Source organism: Austrofundulus limnaeus, unplaced genomic scaffold, assembly GCF_001266775.1.
Source record: "Austrofundulus limnaeus strain Quisiro unplaced genomic scaffold, Austrofundulus_limnaeus-1.0 Scaffold50, whole genome shotgun sequence".
In the NCBI taxonomy this organism is placed as follows: domain Eukaryota; kingdom Metazoa; phylum Chordata; class Actinopteri; order Cyprinodontiformes; family Rivulidae; genus Austrofundulus; species Austrofundulus limnaeus.
In genome coordinates this window covers 2,367,742-2,395,224 of record NW_013952452.1, presented here as the reverse complement: position 1 = coordinate 2,395,224, position 27,483 = coordinate 2,367,742, and the positions used below count along the sequence as shown (strand labels likewise).

The following is a 27,483-nucleotide window of genomic DNA, read 5'->3' as shown; positions in this document are numbered from 1 at the left end:
CAGAGCATTCAGCTTTTTCTCCCCTTCGTCTTTGTTGTCTTCAGCTTCCGTTCTGCCCTTTGGTTAAACATTCTCCTGGCATGCACGGTCCCATTTAACTTTGATTTCCTCCTTTTTTCCAGGACGGCATCTTCGATGGTTTCAATTTCCAGCCCATTCCCCAATTTTCAACCCCAATGACAGACAACACACGCCGGAATGGCTGTTTAGTCGTACAAGAGGTAAGTGATGTTTTTAAATCCTGTTTAAGATGGGGGGAGTTTGTTACAGATAAGGACTTGCCAGGGGACAGAACAGGAAGCTTGTGTGACTGCGCTTTATTTTAAATATGGCAACTTCGTTATAATGTGCAATATTTTCATTTCAATTTTTTATAGATTTTTAAATAATGGGTAAAAGGTTATTTGTGAGCTGGTTAARTTTTAATGATKATCTAATAAATAATAATAATAATTATACAACTCAGATCTGAACAGCAAATCRTTTTGTAAGCCTTAAAGTCCTGGTTTTATAGAGCCTTAAAATTTGAATTACAAAAAAAAAAGGTCCAGCAAAATATTTCTTACAGTATGTAAGTTTGTGTTTAAAATCTGAGAGTTTTGATTTTATTTTCTAATTTATTACATTACTAAGTAAAGATTGTGTCCTGTCATTTTAAAGCTTTAGGTGGTTTGCATGTAGTCCTTAGTATCTAAAACCACGAAGATGTAGGATTGRAAAAAACGTGTGTGCAGCTCAGTGAAAGCAGGAGTGAACCTTCAAATTCAGTCTTTTCTGTCTCCCTGCAACTCTGTCATAAAACGCAGCGCCCCATTTCCATATCAATCGGATTAGTTCCGAGACCGGGGAAGTAGGAGTAATGTAAGTAACCGTACAAATTTAAATATAGGACATCAAAAACATTGTTAGAGATTCATTTATTTTTGAAGCAGCTCTGGCTCCATGTTGCTCTCTGTGAAGATGAGATGGAAATGTATCGCCTTCATTTTATTTCCACTTTATTTTGAAAAGGCGCAGAAACACTTCAGTATTCTAACGTCTTATGAGCATCAAGGGATTCTGCAGCTCTTATGTGTTTAACCTCTTTTGTAAAACGGCTGTGTCACATTAAGGAGTGCACTTGTTTAAAAAGCAGCACTGAAAGCTGGGCAGTGTGAACACAAGCTGCACTCTGTTGCCGCTGACACGAACAATAAAAAGGTCGGCTGCTGGATTCCAACATGTAGTCATTTTATGTATTAGAACACAGCTCTGTTATTGTGTTYTTAACTTGTTTAAATGTCCGTTTCACTGAAATGGTAAACCAAAACCAAAAACTGTTTTCTGTGAATAAAGCAGTTACTGAGCGCTGAATGAGTCTGCTGAAATTAGTTTGAGAAGTTAAAATCTCATTTTTAAAGTTAAAACAAGCAGAGCAGAAGCTAAAATGAGCAACACATCTCTACAAGTTAAATGCAGTTAAACCATAGCTGCATGTAGAAAAAAGCTAGAATTTGTTAAAATAAAGCTAAAAGCTAAAAATCGATAAAAGCTAAAATTCTCAAAACAGTAACAATAGCAAAACCTTAGCCAAAAACTGCCCATTGCAAAATTAAATTCTAGATAGAAATGAGAAAAACAGCAGCTAAAAGTGAAATCTAGCTAAATATTTTCTAAATGCTAAAATTTGTAAAACTTTTAGTCAAAAGCCCACGTGTAGCAAAACGGTAGCCTAGATAAGAGCTAAATTCAGCTAAACTATAGCAGCTAAGCACTGGTAATAGCAAAACTGCAGCTGAAAGAAAGATGCTGCAATACTGCAGCTAAAAGCTAAAATTAGCAAAACTGTAGCCTAGGAAAAAGCTACATTTAGCAAAACCATAGCTAATAAGTTCAAATAGCAAAACTTTAGCTAAAAGATAACTATTGCAATCCTGCAGCTAAAAGCTAAAATTAGCTAAGCTGAAGCCAAAAGCCCACATGTAGCAAAACTTTAACCTAGATAAATGCTAAACTTAGCAAAACCATAGATAACTATAATTAGCAATGCTGCAGCTAAAATCTAAAATTAGCAACCTTGTAGCTAAAAACAAAATTACGATGGTAAAGCAAGTTGGAAGTAAATTTCAGAAAACAATGATTTTTTTTAATAACTTAGTTTGGTGTATCTTATGGGAATATATATTCTCCCATACTTATATAATTAGAAAAAAATATAAAAGTTACAAATATTAAAGGTCATATTTCACATTAAAATGTAAAACACATTTTATAGACTCAAACTTGTTTTGCACTTAATCATATAAATTTTAGACGTTCATGTAGACACTAACAAAAGTTAAAATAAAAGCAATGTTTCTTTAGATTACAAATGGTCACTTTTTCCTGTGAACAAAGAGTGAACCACGTTGGGGGACATGTTGGACTCGTTCAGAGCCTCAGAGATCAGGAGGTCAGTGTTGGTGAGTCACGCAGAGATTATTCAGCAGTCTGTGTCTGGACTGATCAGAGCGTCCCCGTCTGGATGAGGAGATGGATGGATGCCTGTCTGTGCCTTTTCAACCCTTCATGACTTACTCCGTCCCTCCGWAATTGAAAAACTAGCTTGTCTGTGTTGTCTTGGGATTTGTCCCTTTTATAATGCAGCTCCAAAACAGGAAAAGCAATAGTGGGAATAGACCCCCAAATGTAATTAATTTTGTAGTGGCGGGGGGGATGAAAGGGGGGGGTATTATTGCAGGAGGAAGAATTCTAATCAGTTGCAGATTCCTTCCTGTTTGGTTAGCGTGACCGTGGCCAATTACCAGTGAACTCTGTGTTACAGTTTCACTTCCTGTGCTACCCGAAAAACGGGCCGAGGCCGGCGATGCACAGCCTGCTTGTATCGGGGTGGGAGATGGGGGGTGGGGCTGGGATTGGAATCTCAAGTCAGATCTAAGTTGCAGAGACGTGAAAGCACACAGGTTCTTTATCCAGCTTATATAAGACACAACATGTGGCTTCACGAAGGAAATGAAAGGATTTTCAGACCTGACTTCTCGTGCTGCTCGAGCGGTTCTCAGGTAAACTGCGGCGCGGCAGACTGAACTCGACACAAACGCAATAACAACGCAGAGATCTTATCAAAAGACTCACCGTTTGCCAAGGCTGTTTTCTCTTCCATCAAATCAAACCGGAGGAGTTAAACATCTGAACTACAATTAAAGGATCAGATCAGTCTACTATTTTGCTAACTTATAATTCATAATTTTGGAAGGAGAGTTCTTTTTGTACAAATAATATTTTACATATTGCAGATCTTTTAACAATCATATTTTGGAGTAAAATGAAATCTGACTTCACCGATGATATAAGCGAGACAAAGACAGAAGTGGACTGTTGCAATTCCTGCAATTATTTTTATATTTCTGCAATATGTGCTTCAACCAGGGCTATCATTATTTTGCACCGTTTTGCAACAAGATGCTTTATTCATGCTGTTTGTCTTTGTGGAACTGTGTATTAGGTGCACAAAATAACACAATTGACCTGATTTTATTTTTCTAGATGATATAAAATATTTTTGCACTGCAGCATTAAAGAGCATCATTGATGTCACTCTTGATAAATGAAATAAATACAGATGGAGCCGCACAGACACATAAGTGCCACAAGTTATAAGATCAAATTGTCTTTCCTACGAAAATCCAATAAATCTGTTTTGTTTTACCCAACAGATGACATGACATTTATTACCATTTTCCAGCACACTTGCAAACATCTCATGAGGCCCAGAACTGAAGCGGTTACACGAGGAGTAAACTACTTAGAAGATGTTCAAGGGATGATGCAGGAACTGGCAATATGAAGTGAATTCCCTTGGAAGCATGCATCGCACGCACACACATGCACACGACAGAGAACATGAGAAATGGGCAAACAGCCACACTGTTCAATGTGAACTGGCGGGTCCAAGTCGCTAAACTAATCCCGGTACCACAAGATCCCACTTTCAGCCAAGTCTTCTGCTGCAGCTGCCTGGGATCATTTCACAAACACAAGGTATTCCTGGAAGAATTGATTCTGTTAGATAGTACATTGATCACACACATCGCCTGCAGACAGAAGATGGCTTTACAAGCAATAAGATGGGAGACAATTATATTATTTTAGTGAAATAAGACAGAGTACAAGCAGCCAGGGCCAATAGCCCAGGCAGGGGAGGGGGGCACAGGCGGCCCCCCCTCTGCGGCTGCCTCGGTGTGTTTGTGCTCCATCCTCAAGTGGCACGATAATCCACTAAAGTTTCCTCCACCCGCTTCTCTCAATGCAATCAGGATGCGAAGGCTCACCAGTGATTGCGTTCATTTGTAAAAGCATCCAAGCCAAAATTGAACCCCAAGGCTGATAAACTATAAAGATGCTGATCAGATCGCAGCTAAGGAGTCCACACTTGAGGGCACAAGTGTCAGGGCTGGAGCCAAAAGAGCAATGACTCTGTATACCTCAGTCAGAGCCAGGCGACCGCCCCGGAATACAAACAAGACCAGAGCAAACGCGTGAAAAAAAAAAAAAAAAACGACGGCAAAACGCAGCAGGATTTTTCATCAGGTTGCATCTTTCAGAGGCGGCAGATTAGCAGCTTTTAGACTCCATTTGTTTCTTTGTTTTTTATGGACTCGGTGGATAAATGGAGTGCWTTTACCGCTAAAACTTCGGCAAATGTATTTTATTGATGGACTTTATGTGAATTGCRTAGTGAATCACAAGAAAAGTAGAAGAGTTATCAGTAAACGTGCTGCGTAGCTCTGCTTTTTAAAAGTTATTGCAGCGTATGAAAGCAGCTATGCATTAAATAGTGCCGTTTTAAAGCATTTACTCCAAGAATTTTCTGGATACCTTTACAGTTTTCTATGCTGGAATGCAGGTCCTCACTCACTRTAAACAAAGCACTCTGCTCAATCCCCTGAAAACCATGTGGATGCTTGAGTCACGTGATTGATGTACATTAGGTCTGGTGGAGATGGTGGAATCTTTGAAGATGTTTAGTTGAAGATATAAAAGTAAATCTGCTGTTGAATCCAAAAGAAAAGAGGGCTAAGACAGCGGTCAGGTGTAAATTGGCGGAGCTACGTAAAGAACAAGATCAACATTCAAACATGCTCAGATTGTGCAAAACATCCGTTTGACGGTAAGTTTCCTGTTTGACCTATTTTTAGTCACTTTAGTGCTCCTGCATGGTTTTTAACTTTTACCTTTTTATCTTTTACCTTTTACCTTGTTAATCATCAATATGATTTATTTTTTTCTGGCCTTTGCATTGAGTACTTTTAAAYCCCCMCTTRTRTGCKCCACTGTTACACCACAAAGAGTCCCTGCAACTTTTCTTTTCCGTTCTGCATTACAGTTATCACTTAACAGCTATTGCACGTTGTCCCACTAAATGAACATTGTAAGGCAGACGACGGGCTGATGAAGAGGAAAGAAAAAGAAAAGAAAGTGAAGATCTGAGGTTGTTTTTTTCCTCTCCGTCTTCGTGGCCCCAGTGTGTTAAATGTCAAAGAGCAGTCAGCGGGAGAGACCGATTCCAGGAGGGGATGTGAATGGGACGATTGAAGACCTTCTTTGATTGACAGCTCTTCCTCTCCCGCTTTGCCCTGAGGGTGATTGACAATGTGGTTCATCTCACATTTTGTGACTGAGCTAATCCACTAAATTCCTACCAGACGCAGCTCAGCTCAGTAGAGACGTGCCGCTCCTTTCCCAGGTGGAGCTTCCATTTTCTTTCTTCTTCTCCAAAATAAATGTTTTTTCCATCTGAAAACAAACTAGAGAAGGGGGGGGGGGGGGGGGCGACGTAGCAGAGGGGGTCTATAATTAAGTGTAAGTACATAATTAAGCGAGTTTAGAAAAGTGCTAGTTTTTTCTATGAATTAAAAYGTAGACTAATTACATGTGGGAATTATCCTGCTGTTGTGTTAGCGATTAACATTGTCACAGGTTACTGTCTCAATATGCTGCCTGTTGGAGATGGGATCACCTTRCTGGAACGATTGATCTCTTGCCAAGTTTAGTAATTAATTGACTCAACAATCACTGACAGGCAACTGTCTCACGCGTCRCCCCTCTTGCCCACAAGGTGTGCCGCTCGTCCTCTCGACCTTGCACCTGTATTTTGATGTGAGCCGGTTCCCAGAATTCGCTTCCGCTGCGTTGCAGCTGGCTTTTCAAAAGGGAGAACAAAAACAAAAGAACAAAACTCTGAGAGACAGTTTTAATTTTTTTTTCCTTTTACAAGATCTTTACCTCAGTTTCAGGGCTTGTAAGCATTTTGCTTTTTGTGCCTTTTTGACACCAGTGACACCAATTAATGCAGCTGCCCAATAAGGATAGGTGTGTGCAAAACACTTGACGCCTCCATTAATCATCATTCCTAAATGATCACTCAGTAAGGGGATTCATTTAAGCATGATTAATTGCAGAGTGAGCGTAATCAGGCGATGAATTACCTGCCTAACCTTTTGCAGGAGGTTGTTGTTAACCTCAAGTCAGAGCTGTGGAACCCAGAGTGGTTAACTGTGTCAAGGAAAATTAAGACATGACATTCATGAGAATCTGGAAAAACTAACTTGTTTAAGAAACTTAACACTTGTTTCGTGGGAAAGTAACTTAAAAATATAGACATCTAGTTTCCCCCAATGCAGCAGGTGAAAGTCTTTACCAAAGCTCAGCAATGGCTGGACGTTTGGCAATTTGTTTAAAGCTGAATAGATCAGAAAACAATCCTTAATTTGCTAGTTGGGTGTCTGATGGTTGCATTTCTCTGACCTGTGGATCCTAGTTTATGGTTGAAAAAAGTCAAAGTGATGCACCTAAATCTAATCCAGGGAAGTCAAACTCACTGAGGGCCAGATGAGCGTTATGGTGGGCCTCAAAGAGCCAYTTGTATTTAACTTGGGTGTTTTGATTAAACAGAAAACGTCACGTTCCTCGTCTCATTGCTACGGCTGAGCACAGCTAACAAASAATAACTGAGCTCTACCTGGTATTTCCTACATAGAAACAGTGTTTCAACATGTCCTCATATAAACACTGAAAAATACTACATGTAGGACTGACTAAATGTGAAATAAACTAGATACTGAATAGCACAAAGTACCAATGCACCAGAACTCATAAGTCACCGGAACGGATTAATTGTTTTGGGTGGGGCTGATGGATAGCCCTTCACCAGAGCTAAACAACAAAAAATAAGTAAATCTTCAATGTTGAATAGTTTGAGTTATAAGCATTTTTGTTGCACCCCTTTTTTAGATGGAGTCCCCTCCTCAAATATGGGGTCTATCGTAAATCCGTTGGTGGGCACAGTGTAGGTCAGACACATCAACATTCCTACCAAAATTTACGCTGATCGGTGCAGCCATTTCTGCTACGGCTGATCAACCATCTCTGAAAAAATAAATTAAATAAACAGTACGAAAACAATATGACCCCCACTCCACATGTGGGGGAGGGGGGACTTATAATAACACAGAAATACTATTAAGAGTAAAAGTAAGAGTTTTACTCACTGGTGAGTTTTGGTGACATGCTGCCATCTTGAATTCAGAGCTCTCCCACGTTCTGACAGGGATTCTCATGATCAACATGCATTATGGGAGATGTAGTTTGTAGTCAGTGCTGGCTTTGAAGCAGCTTATTTTGAGACATTAATACATGGCTGTTTAATAAAATTGCTCAGGAGCAGGACAATTATTATCTTTCACCTTTTTATATATGTTTATTATGTTGTATTGGATCGAAAAATTAAAGTTTACCATTGATTTGTAAATTATTATCATACATTTTTGCGGGCCTTGAGCTTGACACRTGATCTAATTCCAAACACTGAACACGGTTGCTGTACCGATGCTCTCACAGTTTTTTTTAATGTGCGCACCTGTGAATTGGTACCATTCAGTTGAGCTTCATGTCTCTAATTTCCATTAAAAATAATAAACTCTGTTATCTAGTTACTGTAGGTGTTTTGTTTGTAGTCTTGATGTTTTAGGTTTCTGAGAAGTGATTAAGTGCTGCATTGTTGTCTCACTCTTGGCTCCAGTGTTCTGTGTTCACAAAGCCCAGAAGACAAAACTTCACTGCGCACAGATCAGGTGTTTAACTTTATGACGAAACTCTCACCACCCAGTTCTGACAGCAGGGGAGCGTTTACCTGCTCACTGAGATCAACTGAGAGCAGCTTGGATGAGCAGTCGTGAAGTTTGTGTTGCATTAGCACAAATTGCACTTTCTCAGATTGTATCAACATTTAATCTTTCTGATGTTCGGAGAGAAAAACACGTGGCCCGCTACTTGAAACGAGGATAAATACAGCTTGATGTGACTCATGCTTCAGAGCCAACACTCATTAGGGGCAAATATTTTGTTCACACATAAATGAGCCCTTTTATAATGACACAATTTTATGCACAATTCAAATTTAAATCATTCCTTCTTGACACAGCCAATACATCTGTCACACGGCTTCTCATTTTTTTCTTCTTTTGTTGAATAATTAAAAAAAGAAATAGAGAAACATACTAATGAGAGAACCTTACTTGAGGGCTTTGCCGCTCCACTGACTATCATATTAATGTATTCCTGTATGAATTAAACGCATCATCAAACACCTAAGTTCCCTCTGTGTTTTCCTCTGAAGACGAGGCCTGGACACCAATGTCTACTTTGCCCTCCAAAAAAAAAAAAAAAAGAAGGGCATTCTTCATTATTTTACACCACTGGTGATTACTTGTTAGCACTAAAGGTCTTCCTTATTAAACTGAAAAAAAAGTAATTTTTTCTGAGAATGACATTGTTTTGGTCAACGATTTTGCTGATTGTAAATGTTTGAYGTGCATGGGAACCTCTGCTTTGATGTATGTAAGTGGAGATTATGTGACAGACATGAACTCAAGCACTAAAATTCCACTGTTTCTTTTTTATCTATACTTTTTTTTTTTGCCTGAAGCTCCAGTGACTACTAGTGTAATCTTTTCTTAACCTTTCTACACTTCCCTAAACCTTTCTCTGTTCCCCCTCCTTTCATYYYCCCCCCCTCTCCTCACAGACTGACAAGTTATCAGAGCTCCTTTCCCAGAGTGTCGGTGACAGCTTGAATGGGGTCATTAAGGCAAATTGGAAATAGGAGTTATTTTAAAGAGCGCTTTGTAGCCGAGCAAACATGTCAGCTCCTGCGCCGCAGAATGCCATGTCCAGGGTGGAGGATGTTTGTTAGAATTAATAGACCATTTAGTGCTGAAAGTACTGAACTTCTCAAGCCTTCTTCATTGTGCTGCAAGAGTTCAGAGATGAGTTAAACACGTCGGGTGGAAGAGCAGGAAAAAAGAAATCAAGCCTCTTTAAATCAGAGGCGGCAAACAAAAGCACAGAAAGCAACAAAGCGTACAGTTAAGGTGAAATAATAGTTTGAATATTCTGAATAGATTTGCCCAAAGCTGTGAGAGAGCAAAGCAGGCGATAAGTGATTGATCACGTCCCACAGGGGCGACAGCCTGCACGCCATTTATACACAACAAACGGGCTCGGCTGCACTAAACTAAGCTCACACAACCTATGCAGATAGGCCGGTCTTTCATTTTAACATGTGCATGCTAAACCTGGCTGATAAACGATTTGCCTAGCAGCACTTCCGTCCATATTTTATCACGGCAGACAATGCACGGTGGCGTTGCCAGACTCTGCGCGGATCCAGTATTCGGGCTAGAAAGTGTCTCCTCAACCTCTCAACAGCTTGGCTCCGATAATTAACTTCCACAGGAATGATGAGAGCCTCAGTCAGCAGCAACAGGAATACAGTAAATTAAGCTACAATAGAGGGGAAATTGCATACAAAGAAAATAAAAAAAACATCATGAAGTGGGAGAATACACATTCTGTTTGACAGACAGATTTTGGGTCAGTCATKCTGGAAGCTTCTGTCTTCTGCAGATCGTCTCCGTCGTGCAACGTGCTCCTGTTGAAGGCAGAAATGGCTGAAAGGATTAATGAACTTTTACACCTAAAGCTCAGCAGCAGCTAAACACATCAAACAGCTTTAAGCCGCGGCACGCCTGCAACATTTTAAGCCAGTACTTTGAATACGGCAGTGATGCCAACAAATATGAGCAGGGTAGAGCGTTAACATACATATCCAGAGGCAAGACTCTGGTAAATCTGGAGCCTCTGTGATTTTTTATGTTATTTTWTTTTTTTTTATCGTTTCCTCACATTTTTAAAGAAGAGTTTTTAAATTTGGATGCGTCAGATAAAATAAACAGATGTTCTAGTCACAACSAAACCTTCTTAGTTTACACTTTTTTTTTCTTTTTTTTTTCCTTCTTAGAAGTTTGTTTCAGAACATTATGATGCAACTTTGTGTGTTTTGTGTGTCTCTTTTAGCAAAATATCTTGTGAAGCACTGGATAGATTTTAATGAATTACTAGATGCACATCTCTACTAATTAACTTTTAGAGTCACTTTAATTAAAAATGGATGCTAGGTGATATTAACCAACACAAAGTTGACTGTAACTCATTTTTACACACTGAGCTAAAACATGATAGTCGTTCAGAACACATGCAGAGGTTGAAATCTCATGATAATGCATGAGGTTAGATTTAAGCTCAAGTCATTTCTCAACATAAAACTCTTGCATTAAAGATGTTGGGTGTTTTATTCTCCTAWACATACTCTGTATCATGTAAAGACAGGAGATAAATAAATTAGCTAACAAGTGAATGGAAATGTAAGATTTAAAACATCTTTTTCCTGCACAGTGGCTTAAATGGACACATTTATCAGATTCCTCTGCTTCTGCTCTTCCTCACCATGTTCTTAAGCAGACAGATCATGTACAGGCCTCAGGTGACGTCTAGACCACGTGTGATTGGACGGATCCGGCACGTGCTTTTTGTTAGGAGGCATCATTAATAGCTGGGCATGACCTCTGACCGTCTCTTTAAATCATTAGCYGCTGCACTGATGGTTCCCATTTACCAAGGTGGACTTGTTATTTTAAAGATTTTGTGACGCTCGCTTAATGTTTTGTGTTTAGYTTTTTTTCCCAGGCTGTTTAAAACTGAAAACAGCAAGAAACTTCATGTAAAAACCACTTTGGTTAGACAAAGTAAAAGAATGAACCAGAGAAGCTAAATTTTCAGTTTCTTTATTTTCTCTTAACATTGCTGAAGAAGCTAAAATCTAAAAGGAGCTGACAACTAGAAAAAAGCTAGATGAAGCAAAATTCTAGAAATAAAATAAACAAAATAAAGCAGGAAGCTAAATGTAGCTAAAAGCTAAAGTAGAAATGTGTTGGCTAAAAGTAGCAAAATGTTAGCTAGAGCTAGCATTACAGTAGCTAAAAATATTATTAGCAAAAGGCCAGCTTAAAATACAAAATTTGCATATTAGTGGCTAAAATCTAAGTTGCAGAAGGCTAGCTAGATTTAGTAGTACAGTAGCTAAAAGCTAATATTAGCAAAAAGCCAGCTAAAAATTGAAAGTTGCATATTAGTGGCTAAAAACTAAAAGTAGCAAAAGGCTTGCTAGAGTTAGTAGTACAGTAGCTAAAAGCTAATATTAGCAAAAGGCCAGCTAAAAATCAAAGGTTGCTTATTAGTGGCTAAAAACTAAAAGTAGCAGAAGGCTAACCAGAGTTAGTAGTACAGTAGCTAAAAGCTAATAGCAAAAGGCCAACTAAAAATCAAAAGTTGCGTATTCGTGGCTAAAAACTAAAAGAAGCAGAAGGCTAGCTAGATTTAGTAGTACAGTAGATAAAAACTAATATTAGCAAAAAGTCAGCTAGAAATCAAAAGTTGCATATTAGTGGCTAAAAACTAAAAGAAGCAGAAGGCTAGCTAGGTTTAGTAGTACAGTAGTTAAAAACTAATATTAGCAAAAAGTCAGCTAGAAATCAAAAGTTGCNCTAAAAACTAAAAGAAGCAGAAGGCTAGCTAGGTTTAGTAGTACAGTAGTTAAAAACTAATATTAGCAAAAAGTCAGCTAGAAATCAAAAGTTGCTTATTAATGGCTAAAACCTAAATGTAACAAAAGAAAACAAGAAATTCTCAGTGTATTTTTTGGGGATAATATTTATAAATAAAGTTAAATATTTTGAACAATATAAAAGTTAGAATAAGGAAGTCATAATGAGGTGAAGGTTATTAAGATTTCCAAAAGCACAAAATCTGCAGAACAGAAAACAAATAATAATAAACTGATGTTTTAGAGAAAATGACTGTGATTGTTTTTACATTTCTGGTGCAAAAATGTAGACATCCGGTGACTGGAGAAAGTTCATCATATTAAAAGTRTGCTTGTTTTCCCACACGTGCACTGTGTGTTTTTATATATAAATAAATTAGAGGGGAAGGCAGCTTCCATTCAGTAACCTATCACTTAAATCTGGCTGCGGGGCACAAAGTCCATTTGTCACGTTACGCTTTTGTTATCACACTTTTCTTTAGAGAAAACAAAACAGCGAATCGCACAAAAAGACCTGAGCAGAAAGACTCAGGCTCATCCGGTGAGGGTTTTTTATTAGATATGATGGAGGAGAGGAGGAGGAAGACGTGTATTTAAATGTGTGTGTGTGTGACGTGTTTGTTAGTTCTTATAACGTGTGTGTTTGCGAACTCGAGTGTGAGGAGGTGTGTGTTAGGAGACCCCGAGCCTCGCCGTAGCACTCTGTGCCTAAATCATGTGTACAAGCTGTTTTCAATAAACTGTTAAATTTGATAAAGAGGCCTGGTATTATATTACAAAGCCCACAGGGCACTCGGACCTCTGCTATCATGAATACATTTTGCCTGATAATAACGCTGCGACTTCAATCGCTGCCACAGGAAAAAAAAAAAAAACCCGCTTCCCTCCTGGAAATCAAGTTGCGTGGCAGGGTGACACCTGTATAAATGGACAGGTGATGAGATTATAATATATTTATGCTTTCTGGGTGAGTGTTAAGGGACTCCTACAAGCAAGCGTGAGGAACACGAGGGACTGGAGGAGGTGATTTGAAGCGCCACCGGGGCAAATATCCTCACCTCTCAAATCAGGCCTTTTATTCATGAGAGACAGCTGCACAGACACACGCAGGAACCTGACGTTTGCTTACAGAGATACGAACGATGGCAGCGATTGTTTGAGTTTAGAGAGTTTACAGATGAATCAAAAACATTCTGAGTTTTTGTGAACTTCCTAAAGCAGACGTGTCGAACGCAGTTACACCAGTGGACCGGTTTCTGTCAATATTTATTGAAGAAATGTTATATAACAAATTAATTTATAACTAGAAATGACCTATTACAAGTTATGTTTTATGTAGCATTTTAAAAAACACATAACCTAACAGATAAAAAATATCTATATATAAAATTTTGAAAGACAGATGATGTAATTTCCACCAACTTTTTATTTTATGTCTTTTTTTAAAAAAATTCTTAATTCTTACCACTTCAGTAGAAAGTAGTACTAAATATCTGAATATTAGTATCTTAGCTTCTTCATCATCAGTGGCTTTTTTTAATAGACAAAAAGAAGAAGAAAGAAAGGAAAAAAGAAGGAAAGGAAAGARAAGTTTATTAAGTATTTTATTATGTCTTAAAGATACATTTTATCACAAATCAAATCAAGTGAAAAAAACAGTCACTAAAAATCAATTTATTCGGCTTTCAAATAAGACAGAAAACATATATTAAAAGTTGATTATCTGTTACTTTTTCACACCAAAATCAAAGATTACTAAAAGATTCAAACTTTATTTTCTTGACTTGAAAGTTGTCCAGCTGTCTTGAGAGTAGTGCACTAAATCCAGTGAGAAAAAGAGAAAMTATAAAACTATTTCACATTTAAAGTATTACCTCTGGGGCCGGATAAAATGTTTGCGTAGGCCAGATTTGACCCCCGAGCCTTGAGTTTGACACATATCCTAAACTGAATAAAGAGGTTTATAAACATTTCTTATTTCACTTGATGCAGACAGAATTCAGTTTGGAGAAATAATTTACTTTTCATTGGATTGACGAGCTAACAGCTAATGGCTAATTGAGTGCTCTGATTCCACAAATAAGATTAATTTAACTATTTTTATAAGTTTAGTTGATATATTTGTTTGGATGGTTGTATTTTATAACAGCCTGGTCAGCTGATTCTCATCACTGCAGTTCAGCCACATAAACACGACCATGACCAAGTTCTGACCAATCAAAAAATACTTGACTCATTCTTCTATGAGAAAAGGTTCTGTACTGAACAGAACTGGTTCTCAGAGCTCATCTGAGAACAAAACGGCTTAATTTTTGTCACGCGACCACATCCGCACATACTTCTCGTGAAGTATGAACGCAGATTTTTCAAACTGAGGTCCGTAAAAGAGCTATCTAGAACAGGTAAGATACTATTTGTTGTTTTAGCAGAATCCAGCTTTAGCCATTCATTTTGTGTTATCTTTCACTTTTTCTTGTTTTTAACTTTAAAATGCTGWATGAAACTGACATATTTACTTTATTAAAAAACCCAACTCATCATTTTGCTTATGTTTTGTACCATTTACAGATGCAATCATTTAAAACACTTTAAACAGGAGGTGTTCCTCTTCAGAACCCTGCTCAACAATGTTTAGGTAGTTATTTGAAAAACATTAAAGAAACATTATAAAGAGTTTGTTCATCAAAGCAGGCGAATATCTGTTAGATTCATGTGTAACAGCTGCAGATAACAATTACACCAAATCAAGTTAAACACTTCTGCCCTCCTCTGATATCAGAGTTCATTACTGCGGGAGCGTCAGTGTTACTTGGTATTCCTGGCTGCACCGTTTCCTGCCCATATCTCTGGTCTCCACACAGTATCTGGGCAGCTAAGAAGGTGGGCAGGTGATGAATGTTCAGTAATTGTCAGAGTTCAGTGGGAAAAAGATTCAAATGCATGACAGTGAGAAATGGAGGAGATTCCCCGGGGGAAATTTCAGGCTGTGAGGAAGTGCATCCAACCTGTCTAAATAACAGATCACACCTCGACTTGGTCACTTGCTCAGAACGTGCGCTCTGATATTAGAAATGTGCCTTTATTGCAAATGAGAGCTGCTGCAGCTTGGTTTTTTTTCTTCTAAAACTAACATCAGAATTATATGAAAGGTAACATTTATGTTCTGTTTCAGSTGGGATGAACGCAGACACCTCAGCATGAACAGTGTTTTCATAAATATGTCAGGTTTTAGGTATAAATGTTSAAAAGCAAAACTTCAGCTGACATTAAGAAGTGACCAGATTTTTTCTTTTTCTGATGAAAGCACAATCGAATAATGATTAAATAAATCTTACATAAAATAAAACATATTTTTAAACTGTTTACATCTTATTTTCACTCACCACCATAAAGGCCGTGTGGTTTGTCATTTCCTGTTTTTTTATTCGCTTATTAGCAAAATATCTCATGAACCACCCAGCAGACACAACCTTTTGAAGATAATCTTTCATTCAGGTTTAGAAAACACAAAATGGCTTAAAAAACAGGCATTTTACAGATAATAGGGTGTGGTAGTAGCTGAGAGTCATCTCCACAACAGTTCAGACCAGATCTTATCATTTTGGCATATTAAGACATTTTACGTTTAATATGTTTAAAAATCTTTTTAATCAGTGATGCTGCTTTGTTTCATGTTACTAAGTTGCTCAGAACACTATTAAAGCAACACTTTTTACTTTCAGGGTCAAGGAGGACTAATACAGCAAAATACTAAAATCCTTGGTAGCACTTTATAATAGTTACACCTTATTTAGCCTTAATTARTYATTAATAATGGTTAGTTATCCTTGAAGACATATTAATTAATGATTATTCATACTTAATAAGCTATGAAGTAACACATTTATTAGTACTTTACCAATAAAGTCTAATTACTTCCAAAACCAACATACTCATTTTTTATTCGTCCTTAATAACTCATGAATTAACTACTGTGTGTACATGTATGTAAATGCTCATATAAAAGTATTTTCACASCATGTTGACATATATTAATGGTTAGAGAAAGACTGAATTGACTAATCCTGCAGTGCATCAATATTTAATGCAGTTGCTAGTAATTAAATATTTTTTGGGAATCCTAACATTAAGATTGTTAGTTTTTTTTTTAAAGGGACAATAAAATCAACTTTTTTGAGTTTTATATAATGTTACAATGTTATAATGTTATACTCTCATAAAAAACATGCCCAAAGCCTTGCTTTGACTCATTCATGCATGTCTGAGAAATCCTGCAGCGTTTTTAGGAAGCCATGCTGAGGAGCAAAACGACAGGTGGGGACCAGAAACACCTTTTGGGACCAGAAACGCCCCTGGGACGTGTCTTTAAGTCGAACTTCCTCATGGCAGAGCGCACCCCCTCCCTCCTCCCCACACACCCCGCCCATAACTCCTGCAGGCTCTCTGGTGAAAGTGAAAGTGAAACCTAACTGTCTGCTGAGCTTTCAACATTAGTTCTCACTCAGTGAAGCTCTTTTCAGATTAAAAATACCTTTTAAGGAAATGTATTTTCAGATGCCAAGTAAGCTGCATCATAGCAACCTTCCCTCCCCCCCCGCGATCACATCCCCGCCCCGCACTGAAGTAGGCGAGACAGAAGCGGAAGGTGGTTCTTAAAGAGACAGAGGCCAATTTCAAGGMGTTTAGAAGAGGAAGTGATGAGAAGAWAAGTTTATTTTCTATTTAAACATAAAAACAGCATTTTAATAACAGCTAAAGGTGACATATATGCTTTATTATGGTATAGTATTTAAATATATGCCTGATAAACACATAATATTGGCCCTTTAAGTACTTGTTAATGTAGACAAAAGTTCATTTTTTACATGTGGAAATCAGACCCAAATCATAATCAGTTCAAATGTTCTTTAACCATTAATACATGTCTAACACGTAAGTATATTTATATGATCATTCACATACATGTACACACAGACAGTTTATATAAAAGTAATTCTGAAGTTATTAAGCATGAATAAGCAATGATTATGTTGGGTTTGGAAGTAATTAGCTATTATGGGTGAACCATTAATAAATATATCAATTTATGACCTTAATTAATGATGGTTTGATTAAGTGTTACTAAWTTTTTTTGTTTAGGGATATTATTTTGTTTAGTCTCAACAAAAGTCCCCTTTAAAAGAAACGATAAATAAAGATGTTTTTTTGACTGCCAGACAGACAGACGAATAAGACAAAGAGGAAAAACCCACAACCCCTTTTTGTGTGTCTCAGATATGTTGTCCTTTTCCACTAACTTTACAATAAACTTACAGGCAAACTTTGACTCATTGGACACAGTCAAAATACWGCAAAGAAAACAGCGAGGGGCCGTCACTGGGATCAGGGCTTGTACAAGTCTGACCTTCCCAAACAACAACAAATCAGCTCACTGTCCACTTCCTCCTGAGTCAGGCTGCGCTAATCCACACCAGACAAGCACTGTCCCTTCATGGTATTAATGACAGAACCAGTTTGAGCTAATAAAACCTGTTTATTACAGAAAYCAAAACAAAAGGAGGTTTCAGACAGTAAGATATGTCTCAGCGCCTTTGGCCGCTCATAAAAAGGACATTTTCTTTCTATTTTGGGTGACTGGAGCCTCTGTCTTTGTTAGCAGGAGTCCTCAGCTGTATCCCACCGTCCAGTCCTCCAGTGGCCCCCTCCCAAGATGGAGGGAATTACCCTGTCTGCCTCCCCTTCTCTATATTTAGGCCATTTAAGGTTGCATGGTTTAAAAGGGGGAAAGTCAAAAGATGCCATTCTTTATGAATGTCTGAGGATATGAATAGAGTCGCAGCCCCTCTCCCTCCATCCCCTCAGGAGTTCACCTTTTCAAATATAACAAATGCCTCAATTAAAACCCCTTTCAAACACCATGCTTATTTTTCGATAACAATTGTCCGCTACTGCCCCCTCCCCCCACTTTTGTCCCCTCAGCTTTCGCTTCCTCCTTTTATTTATTTWTTTTGTCTGAGGTGTAGTGATCTAAAGGGGCGGACGATGCATTTTCTGCACAGAAAACTGAAGAAGAAGGGAAGAGACAAAGATAAACCTAGGAGGGAAGGGGAAACAGGGGCAGACAAGCTGAGAAAACCAGCAAGAGGGAATTCATTAGWGAGCCAGGGTGGGCCGAGAATGATGTGAGCCAGCAGATGGCAGAGCGAGAGCAGTAATATGGCTTCCTGCACTCTGTCTGTCTGCAGCTAAGCAGCAGGTCTGTGGGGAATCCTTGGCCTAAACACACACACACATACACACACACACATGCACACACACAAGTATATAAAAAAGGGAAGTCATGCTCAAAATGACAGCACGTCACACTAGCATGAAAAAATAAACKTACGAATTCACAAGCTTTTTGTTTTTATAAACTTTTCCAACAAGTGTATTCAAATACAAGGACTGAGAAGTTCACACAAGTCTCAGCATGTTGGATTTTTTTTCAGGCCTAAATAGGTTTTCCTAGTTTATGTTCAAGCATGAAAGCACATTAATGATCAGGCGAAAGGCCAGGTGAGATTTTTGCTTCATTTTTTTATATGTTAGTTTTCCTCGCAGGGCTTTGCAGACAAGTAATGTCCTCTGATCTTGTTGCTCCTGATAATTATGTCACAATAGTTGAACTATCTTTAGCTTAAAGGGCTGCGGGTGACGTGCCTTACACAACTTAATTTTTTTTCCCTAAAACAGTTTGTAGTCGTTTAAGTCTCGCAGGGAAGTCGGACTAATACAGAACAATGCGCGCTTCGGTCGATGTTAGCTTTGGAGTGGTGAAATACTTTGAGGCTCTATGGAAGATGGCTGGATTTAATAACGTTCCACTTAAAGACGGCAAACAACAGCAAACAAGTAAATGTAAAAAACATGCTCTCTTCACTCACGTGAAACCCCTGGACATTATCAGCATGTGGAGCACATGGAAGTGGAGATTAACTGTCTGGTGTTGTTTAGCTTAGCTTCATCTGGGCTGTGTTCGATTAAACCCAGAGGAGGAAACCAAATGCAGACTTTTTCCATTCAGTAATATTGTCTAATTAATAATTATGCTGGCTCCTCTTCTTCAGCTTTTGGTTATTTGCTTCGTGGGCATGATTTCTTTTATTTTTTTGTTTCTGTTTTTCTTTTTTTGGGATGAAAGCGTTCCTTTTGTTTACTCCCTCCTATAGATGTGCTTCTCTGCATGCAAATACGAGTTAATTTGACTGGAGCAAATGATGGTTTGCAGCGCATGCTGCACGGGGCACAAGAAGAGCAAAGAGGGAAGGAAACAGGATCTCTGTTTGAACCTAACAAGCCGTCTTGTAGCCGAGTCGTATGTGGTTTTCCTCCACAGCTCCAGCTGGTTTGTATAGAAGTACATCAAGAGGTTTAAAGCCATCTTTGCATTTTTCCAAGAAACAATTTATTTGGACATTCTTCCTCTCTTCTATATATCCCTGAGTCGCCCCCTCTTTCTATTCTGCTGGTCTCATTTTCACTCTTGTTGTTGCTCTAAACCAATAATCTATAAAATCTTTATCTTGAGAGAGTTACAATAATATTATAGAGCAAACAGACATCCCCACTTGCCTTTTGGGCTATTTTTTTTTTCTTTTTTGCCTTTGACTCGGAGTGAATTGTCAGGAGTGTCTCTTGACATTTTCCAAAATGCGCCGTAATGGTTTGTTTATGATTATTTTCTGTAGAATTTGTCCCATTTCCACTGACTGATGTTTGTAAAAGAGCGCACTGGTAAATTGGATGCAGAAGTCCCCGGTGATCGTGTCCCTCTAAGAACACATCCCGCAGAACGCCAGTAAATAAATCTCCCACACTCCAATAAAACACGTTGTTCATCCTTATGAATCATGGAATATGGCCGAGGCTCATTTCTGACCRTACTGCGCTGGCTGCAGGCTCTGAGATTTTTCTGAGCGAATTATAGAACATATAGAGTGGGACAGTGGYTGTTAAACTCTGTTAGGAAAAAACACATTACTAAACAGTTTATCTCAAATAAAACTGATTTGGCAGCTCAGTTGATGCTTTATGTTGCTGCTATTATACRTTAGATTTATTGTATTTATACACACTTACATTAAAACAGTTTATGTTGGATAATTTGTCTTTATTTTACATGTTGCAACTAAACAGCTACATGCTATTGCATTTTAAATTATTACCTTTATGTTATCCATTTTTGCAGTATTGTATAAAGTACCTGAAAGTGATACTTGAGTAAAAGTACAAGTATCTTATAAAATTACTTTGGTAAAAGTTAAAGTCTTCTCTAAGAGTATTACTTGAGTAAAAGTCTTAAAGTATCTGATTTATTTTGTACTTAAGTATCAAAAGTAAATTTTTGACATAAAATGTAATAAAAGTACTGAGTAACAATGAATGGTTAGACTTTCCAAAATACTTTTGTTGGGAGGTGAACTTTTCAAAAAAAATTTTTTTCTAAAGGTGTGCAGCTTTGATGGATTATGTACAAACTAAATACAGTATCAGAATGATATATATTTATACTTTTCCTGCAACCACAATTAAATTCACTCTATCCAGGAGCCAAAATTTTTCGGGATAGTATTTCTTTAAACAATAATAAATTGAAATGAAATAGGAGAAATGACTTTCTACTTCTTACCTTTTTTAAAAAATGTAAGGGGTAAAAAGTACAGATAAATGTGTAAAAATGTAAGGAGTAGAAGTAAAAAGTAGGCTGAAAAATAATTACTCAAGTAAAGTACAGATAGACCATAGACCATAGACCATGACCATGACCCTCATCTATGGTCATGAGCTTTGGGTCATGACCGAAAGAACGAGGTCCCRGATACAAGCGGCCGAAATGGGTTTCCTCCGCAGGGTGGCTGGGCTCTCCCTTAGAGATAGGGTGAGAAGCTCGGTCATCCGGGAGGGACTCAGAGTAGAGACGCTGCTCCTCCACGTCGAGAGGAGCCAGTTGAGGTGGCTYGGGCATCTGGTAAGGATGCCTCCTGGACACCTCCCTGGTGAGGTGTTCCGGGCACGTCCCATCGGGAGGAGGCCCCGAGGAAGACCCAGGACACGCTGGAGGGACTATGTCTCTCGGCTGGCCTGGGAACRCCTTGGAGTTCCCCCGGAGGAGCTGGAAGAAGTGGCTGGGTAGAGGGAGGTCTGGGCCTCCCTTCTGAAGCTGCTGCCCCCGYGACCCGACCCCGGATAAGTGGAAGAAAATGGATGGATGGATGAAGTACAGATGACCAAAATTTCTACTCAAGTACAGTAACAAAGTATTTGTACTTTGCTACATTAACTCTGCATTTTTGCCATATGTGGGGTATAAAATACATTCCATTATCATTGTTCTAAACAAAAAGAAAAGGAAGTTTTACCACAATAATTGCACTTCTGTTTAAAATCACAACTTGTTCCAGTCCCCCCGTACCTTTTCTTCGTTCCACTACCGCATCACTCGTCTTCCTTTCCTGCGACTAACTACCACTGCAGGCCTAATATTATCTTCTTTAACCCAAACAGTACTTTATTTTTTTTTCACCTTGTCAGGTCACAGTGTACCAGGCAAGTCGAAGCAGACCTCTATTTAAAAGATGGTAAAAATGTTTGGGTGGCTCATCCCTTTCAAATTAAATGGATGGCATCCCGGAGAGGCCTATCAAAAATGATTAAAAAGGGTGGAAGACAGCATGTGTGTGAAGTGTCAGGACGAGTCAGCACAGGCTGGCTGACCCGCAACCAGAGCCAGGAAGCTTATTAGCATTTCAGCGCATAGCAACCTGCCTCGCCCCGAGCACTGATCTTAACACCGGTCTGTCCAAAACCGCACCGCGCTCTTCTTCCCTCTTTATAAGAAAATATTCATGTCAAGGTGGAGGTTCACTCAAGTCAGGACTGTTTCTGTGTGTTACTGTCAAATTAGAGCTGCAGCCTGACAGACTCTGTTTGTATACAACACCCCGAGAAGTTTATTATCATGCTGAGAATAGCAAAGGTGAKACCAAGTTTGTTACCAAACCTGTTCACGACATCAGACTGAAATAAATGAAAGCTGTTTTTATTTAAYTTTTTTTATTTGGTTGTTGGAATTAAGCTTTTCTCTGCCTCAATGCTCATTAAAACCCCTAAATTTCTGTCATGCATGGAGTTTAATTTATTCACAACCTTATATCTCTGCCCATTAAGCCTTTATGCATAAAAAGTAGGGMAATTACTGCTAAGGTTTACTTAAGATTAGGCCTTCATTTAGTTTTAAAGTTTTAGTTAGGTTATTTTAGGATATCTCAGTTGAACATAATTTAAATGTAAGTATACGTTCTATCATAGGTTAAGTATCTCAAATTAGTCTAGCCAGGTCCTATAAACTTATTTAAGGCTGCTACTTGACAAGATACTGACATGGTTGTGAGACATGCATGAATATTTTATAGTCCTTACATGTCAAGTTGTACGGATTRTCTGTAATTTACATGGATTTTCCCTCATTTTGCAGGTATACGGCCGTATAGCGCAATCTCAGATTTGTTTCAAGTTTTACGGAGTTTTTCAAAAACTGTTTCAAATTTATTTAACACGTCACAGCCTGTAGGACATAAAAAACAATAAATAGCATCAAARTAACCATCTTCCAACCCGCTCTGCCACTATAAATAAGTTCATATAAGTAACATCCTCATTTCCTCCTGCTTTGCRCTGCACTTGCTGTCATCTCAGCAAGTTTAGTGCAATTTTTTTGCAAAAATTGAGGATATTTTAGATTTTTTTTCTGATGGTCTGAAATGAGCTGCAGTGAGAGGTCCACAAACTCCAGCAGACGTCACGCACAAACCGAGCGTATTTCTGTTGTTAACCAAATAGAAGCACTAAATTGTAAATTTGTCATGAAGTGACCGCCACCCTGTGTGTGATTGGGTCCCTCCACTGCCCTGCTGAGGCGCACGCCGCCTGGATCTCTGCACTCTCCTTTGTGCACAAAACATGTGCAGTCTTCTTCTACCAGCTCTTTGACTAYCTTAAGAAGTAATTCTAGAGCTGCAGTACAAAAACTGTCTTTATAAGTTTTGTTGGAACAGTTGTAATGGCTGTGTTTTCTTAAAGCTTTGTGCAGCTGACCTTCAGTGGAGTACATTTTAGTTTCCTGCAKAACAGGAATGCACAAACCTTTAAAWATAAAGGCACAGATCTTGCTGTCTGAGCAGTGTTTTGTGATATTGTGATGATAATCTTTAACATATTGTGACGTAAAGATGAAACGTACCTTTTAAAGACACTTTTCATTCCAGTGTACAATCATTGTTTTAAACTGATTAGTGAAACATGCAGMACAAAGAAAAGAGAAATAGCCATCAAAGGAAACTGGATCTCAATATATAAATCATTTTTTCTCACAGTTCTTTCTCTGCCCTTTATCTTTGACGAGTATGAACATATCACAGTGGACATTTAATCGGTCACTGTAATGTGCCGTGTTGCGATATCAAGCATTTCTTATGACTTTATTGACTCTGAGCTTTTATGCTCTTCTTCATCTTGACAGTATAAAGAATGGGCTGACGTCGTCGTTCTAAGATTGGAGGCCATTTTGTGTCCTGGGCTGAACAATGTGACTAATGGGAAGCCCTGCAGGACTTTCAGTGATATCACTCAAAAACAAAGTTTGAAATACTGAGACAGAGAGAATTATGTTTATGGTTAGACTTCAGCAGCTCTTAGTTAGCAACCTTACAATGCATATTCTTATGGAAAATGTGCAAAGAACTCATGTATTGATAAAGATTAATCACATAAAGTGGGTATCCTTTGTCCCCTGACAAGCTTGTCTCTAAAGCGACCTTGGGAAGAGAAGCCCGGGTGTCTCCCCTGTAGCTCCCAGCTCTCTACAAGCCCCCACAGAGCGTCTCAGCGCCTCAAATTAACGATAGGGTCTGCCTAATCTGTGTACAGTAGCTACCCTACCTTTGGCATGTGCTTGTTGCTAATTACTTTGAGCTGTTAAGGGAGACATATCTGGGGAGACAAGCAGGAGGGAGAGACCTACAAACCCAGTTTAAAAGAAGAATCAGATTTTCCCATTGCTCCCGGTGGCTTTGTTTGACCTGTTGGATACGCATTGTTCTGCCTCTGAAGGTTCTGGCTCGGGTTACACCTGTTGGTTAAAGTGATCGGAGGTGCAGTTTTGCATCTCTTCTGAAGAGGTTTACAACTAAATGCTCTAAATATCTAAATCATGTTTTAATARGTGACTATGTGTGAAAATGTACTGTTAATATTTGAAACTTTCATGCGTGTTTGCTGAGTGGGCATAAYGGTGGTAAGGCTCTCTGGTGACTCAGTCTCAGCATTAGTTTCTGACCTGGAAGCAGTCAGATGTCAGAAACGATTGCAAATAACATCTACGGCTAATCGTCAACTGTGTTGTAAATATTAACAGCAAAAAGGGTAAACGACAAATGATGAAAGCAGTCTTTTGTGACTACTTAGCAAAAGTGATGTTAATCAATTTGAAAGAGTAAATTAGCTGGTATAAATCGGGGCTTTAGCAAGACACAGTTGTGGTGTCAGGGATCTGGTTTAGCATGCTCACTGCCTGGTAAACTGCCCCATTTAACTCCCCTCGACTCCCACTGGCTCATTGCTAAATAAGGATATCAATTAGGCTAAAGCACTCAGCTAAAGCTCCCAAGTTAACCATCAGCCGAGGCACGAATGGATCTTTTGGGATATTGACTGCAGCAGCAATAGGTTTGTAAGTGGGCTGACCAAGGGGTAATTAAAGCAGCATTATCATGTTACAGCATTTATGGTACATCTGAGGCTCGACGCTGTCCGTGCRGGCAGGGATGCACACGCAAGCAACTGTAGCAACAAGTCAAGAAAAGACACAAGCTCTTTAATTCCTCTTGAAGTAAATAAATGTATTTAGTTAAAATATGAACCGGTCGTGCATGAAATCCCACAAAAAACAATCCATCTGCTTCATAAAGACAGTAATGCCAATACATGCAATGGGTAAAAAAAAAAAAGGAAGAATGGAAGTATGCTTAAGGCTGCCCACTGTACGAGGTGGCCTTGATGTATGTGCAATTACAGCATAATTGCAGAGATAATTACTGCATGGGCAAGATTAATAACTTTATTAGCTAAAATGGTTCACTTTTAAAAGAGGCAAATGTATACGTTGGTCTAGTGGATCTAAATTTGCTGAAAGTCAATTAACGGGCTGATTTTGTATCTCATTACTCACATGTTTCACCTTGGAAAGGCACCTTGAAAAGCTAAATTTAAAATGTGAGAAAGGTCAGGAAGTCCCTCGTACAATTAATCCAGAGTCTCAAAAAAATTCCAATCATTGTGACAAAAATGACAGTGTGTCTCTTTTGACCAACGTCAAAAAGACGCAGTATAAAATGAATCCGCTGAATTGACTAAACTGAGCATACAGAAGGAGTTAACTAAAGTTCCCGTTTTATCTTTTATGTTGTTTTTAATTGTTTATTTTACATGGGTACAGGTTTTGACTGCCCATATTTTAAATGAGCAACAATAGGCCCTTGAGCTCCTTTCAAACAATAATAACTTTTCCTTTTTAATTTAGTCTACCTTGTCATGCTGCACCGTTGACAGGGCTATATTTGTCTTATCAAGACCTATTAACCATTTCCATTTTCTTATTAAATGACCGCCATATAATTTGTGATTTTTTTTCAATGTGATGTAATTATGATGTATCATTTCTCTCAAATAAAGGCTCTGTCCTCGGTTGGTGTTAATTTGAACATGTGAACTTTATACTTTGAACTAATTGGTTGCTGTCGAAATCCCCTGAATGTGAGTAATTCGATCAGGTATTCCATAACCATTGTACAATTTAATTTGAGTAATTTAATTGGATTTGACTGCTCATTTCTGGGCCACTCTCCACTCCAAGAACTGCAGAGTTGCTGAGGTATCCTGAGGCAAATGCACACTAGCTACCACCAGTTCCTCACACCAGCAGAGTCAGGAACTTCCTGTAAGAGCATCGCTGGATAAGACTGGGAATGTTACTTGGTTAATGGAAGTGATTAAAAGGAGAATTTTATTCATATTCCAACTTTTTATTCAAAGTCAGATAAAAGACCCCACTATTGCTTCCTTTTTTCTTTCCATAGAGCCTTAATAGATCTTTAAATAAGGATTTAGTTTGGAAATGAACTGTGTTATTAAAGTTTGTATAACYCAACTGGTACTTAGCTGGAACTTAMCGTGTATTGTAAGTACYAGTTGGGTTATGTATTGCYACAAAACAAAAGGAGATACTGGAGTTTTTAACAGTGACCTTTCTTAACCCTAGATGCAGCCACACCAAAATGGAAGTTAGCACGTTGCTAATTTTTCAAGTTATCACAAGACAGACAGGCAGACGAATGGAAGGAAGGTATTTCCAATTCCACCCTTTTTTCTCCACAAGTGGGGAATTCTCTTTTACAGTTTGTGCCTAATGAATCCTGGCATTGTCATCTCATCTGAGATGTTCTTTAAACAGCAGTCTTCAAGTTGTTCAATCAGTTAGAATCTACTTGCTGCCTCAGTCAGGATTAAACCACTTGTTGCCAGATGAAACATTTGTCACTGCAGTACATTTTCATTGGGAGGCTCCTATTTGTTTTCTTACATAAATCCAGACGAGCTGGGCAGTGTATAATCTATACTTGCTCATTGAACACGAGCACAGCTTAGTGTTACTGAAAGCTGCTGACTCTGAGGGAGCTATTTTGGAGATAATTCAAAACCAGGGGTTACACAGGTCATTGTGGGATGGTAAAATGGCAGGAACTCCATCTTGATTGAATCTGATTGATATCTGGGACATTGTTAAAACAAAGGTTAAGGTCTTTGGTTCAATGTCAGGGTCAGAGAAGATTATTTTCTATTTTAAGTAACATGTAATATAAAGGGAATTTGTTTATGCAAGCTGCATTTTCTCTGTTATTATCTGAAACAAAGAATTAGCCCTTTCGATTAAACATTAAGATATAAATCTGTCCATAAGAGTGTTGGCCACGTTGCATTTCTGAAGCCCAGAGACTCGATGGCAGCAGAGATAAAAAGCATCAGAGAGCGGCTTTCTTGCCACACAGATGCTCAGAAAGCAGCACAAAGACCGAGCTGAGAGACAGAGAAGAAGCAAATGAAAAGGGGAAAAGAAGAAAGAGAGAGAGGAAGGACACCAGAGAGAGATTAAGTGCACAAAGTAGAAGAGAGACAATCACAGAATAGAGATTGTGAGTGAGCGATGCCTGTGGGCAAGTCTGCCTCTGTCTTGCTTGGGCTCTCCTAGCACCAGAGACAGGGATGACTCTGCCACTCTGCATCAGTCTTCTGTTGTATTCATAGCACAACGTCCCTCTAACACAATTTGTGACCTCCACATTGGCTGGAGAATATTGGGAGTTTAACAATGGGCGACTTGGTGGGGAGTGAGCACACCGAGACCCCGG

At 38.6% G+C, this 27,483-nt stretch overlaps 1 long non-coding RNA gene across 1 annotated transcript in view; it reads left to right on the top strand.

The window, feature by feature from the left end:
• Positions 1–27,483, top strand: part of LOC106517587 (uncharacterized) — a 111,765-nt gene that overhangs the window by 22,225 nt on the left and 62,057 nt on the right. The window contains exon 2 of the long non-coding RNA XR_001310225.1: positions 123–221. This is a non-coding gene — a long non-coding RNA (uncharacterized LOC106517587). The remainder of the gene's footprint in view (positions 1–122; positions 222–27,483) is intronic.